Genomic DNA, 2,250 nt, shown 5'->3' with positions numbered 1-2,250 from the left:
ATGAAGTTTCCAGGATCTTTGGAAAACCAGATTGGCTTTCCTATTGGAAAAGACAATCTCTAAGGCAGCCCACATGTAGAAGTGAATGTGTGAAAAATTTCTACAAATAAATTGAAATATTTCTCATACAGAGAGATGAGGTAATTTAGTGGCTGGCCAAACCAAATTACAAGTTAAACCTTTATCCAAAAACATTTGCTTTTGTTAGGATCCTTTTGGGCAGGCTTTTAGCTACTACAAAGGCCCACCCAAAATATTTGAGATGTATGACCATCATATTTTTTCCCTAGCTGCAAAGACTGTTGAAGAGGATGAAAGAATTTCAATACTGAAGGCATTGGCAAGAGACAGTTTCTGTGGATCTGTTGAACTGGGATATTCATATAACCACATGTGGATTTCCTTTCATTTGCAAGAAAAAGTTTCTGTGGATGTTTCTCATGAAATTTTGAGCATGTGAAATTTTGAGACTGGAGAGAATTATTCTGGATACATCAAACTGGGGTCTTCACATAGCCACATTTGGATTTTCTTTTTCACATTTTCCATGGCAGTGCAGTGAGGCCTTAGTTAACTTTTTAGTTTGCCCAAATTGAACCCATCAAAATACTTGCTTTCCTTATCAACCAACTGAATTGCCTGCAAGTCAAAGGGTCCATGCTTACTCTGGCCCTGGTTAGTTGGAAATGGAGAAACTCATTCCTCACTGGCATCCTATTACAATTGAACTGCTTCAGAAAGCACAAATAAATAGCTTCCAATTGATCCACTCTCAGGAGCTTGTGGCAGGTTACCTTTCTACTCTGAAGTCTTCCCTGACTCTAAATTCCTTATATATCTACCATCCCCTCAAGCATACCCTGGTGACTTGAGACAAAGGAACAACCAAATCATATCCTTCCTGTGTCTGTCTCAGGACCAGATTTCTCCAAGCACAACATCAAGCTACAGTGCCAGACAGAATTAAAGCAATATTTTATCATCATCTCCCAGCTGCAAGTGGGTGGAAACATTCTTATGCCAAATATCAAGTAGAGGAAAGGGAAGTGGGTGACTTCTCTAGTGGAATCAAATGGCTCTATAAAAAAAGATAATGCTGTAGAAAATGTGAGTTCTGTGTGGTGTGGGCTCACTTAGTCCAGCTGAAGTCCAACAAAAAGATGAAGAGGGTATGGCTGGGAGGGAGTTGAAAAGGGACCTCCAGAGACCAGTTTCAGAGAACTCAATTCACTTTATTATTGCATAGGCAAACTTTTTATGTGCAGCCTGTTACCAGGCAAATTTACCTGAGGGCCATATTAATCCAATGAGCTAGCAACACCCTTACTATTGGCAACCAATGGGCTAAAAGGACAGTGGCACAAAGCAGAAGGAAAAGGAACACTATGCACCTGAGGGTGGCCAGGTTACCATGGTGATGGGGCTAGTCATTGTCAGTGTTCCAAACCACAAAAATCCGGACCCAGTGTGCTAAGCCCTAAGATCCCCTCACAAAGGCATTGTAGGCTGCTTTCTAGTTCACAAGCCCAACAGTATGGCACTGATTTATCAAGGCAAGAACACTGTGCTTCCGCATTTCTACCTTTGCAGCCTGTTTGAGTCATGTAGTTTAAACAAGTGTTACCCTTTGCTGAAAAATAAGCTTGCCTTCTGTGGAAATGAGAATATGCAAAAGAAGGAAAGGCTATAGAGAGCTATACACAAGAATGTCAGTTCTCATCTTTTCTTTATTATTGCATAGGCAAAATTTTTATGAAGTTTTGGTTCCGTGTCAAAAAAATTTACATTTAATTTTCCGAAAAAAAAAACAACTTTCAATAATGATAACTAGAAAAACTTGTTCCCAGAATTCTAAGCTAATTTTCCTGTTGCTTTTGCTTGTTTCTCCATTGCATACATAATAAATTTTATGCATGTTTATCTGTATACTTTGGCTTCCACTGAATAGACACCCCTGAATTTTTTAAAGCAATTTAATGAACTGATTCTTTTAGTGTAATATCTGTGCTTAATACAAGATTCAAATTCCAATTTGTCTGGAAAGGTATTTCAGAATTTTCCTATACAAATCAGAGGGTGTAGTAGAAGAAGTTATTAAATGACCACATTAATTTTGTATCATTTCGATTTTCAGAGCTTAAAAACAAAATAACTTTTCATTTTTGTTTGAATAGAAGTTTAAAATAGCATGCCATTAGGATACTTAAATTTTATGAAAGCATTTTTGCTAGTTATGTAAAATAATTTGGG

General features: G+C 37.6%; 1 pseudogene; it reads left to right on the top strand.

Annotated features, from left to right (window-relative positions):
* LOC114106535 (cyclin-I-like) lies at nucleotides 1-1,608 on the top strand (annotated as a pseudogene).
* Nucleotides 1,609-2,250: the final 642 nt, after the last annotated feature.

The sequence above is a fragment of the Marmota flaviventris genome, chromosome 1 (assembly GCF_047511675.1).
Source record: "Marmota flaviventris isolate mMarFla1 chromosome 1, mMarFla1.hap1, whole genome shotgun sequence".
Classification (NCBI taxonomy): Eukaryota; Metazoa; Chordata; class Mammalia; order Rodentia; family Sciuridae; genus Marmota; species Marmota flaviventris.
This window is presented reverse-complemented; position numbering and strand designations above follow the sequence as displayed.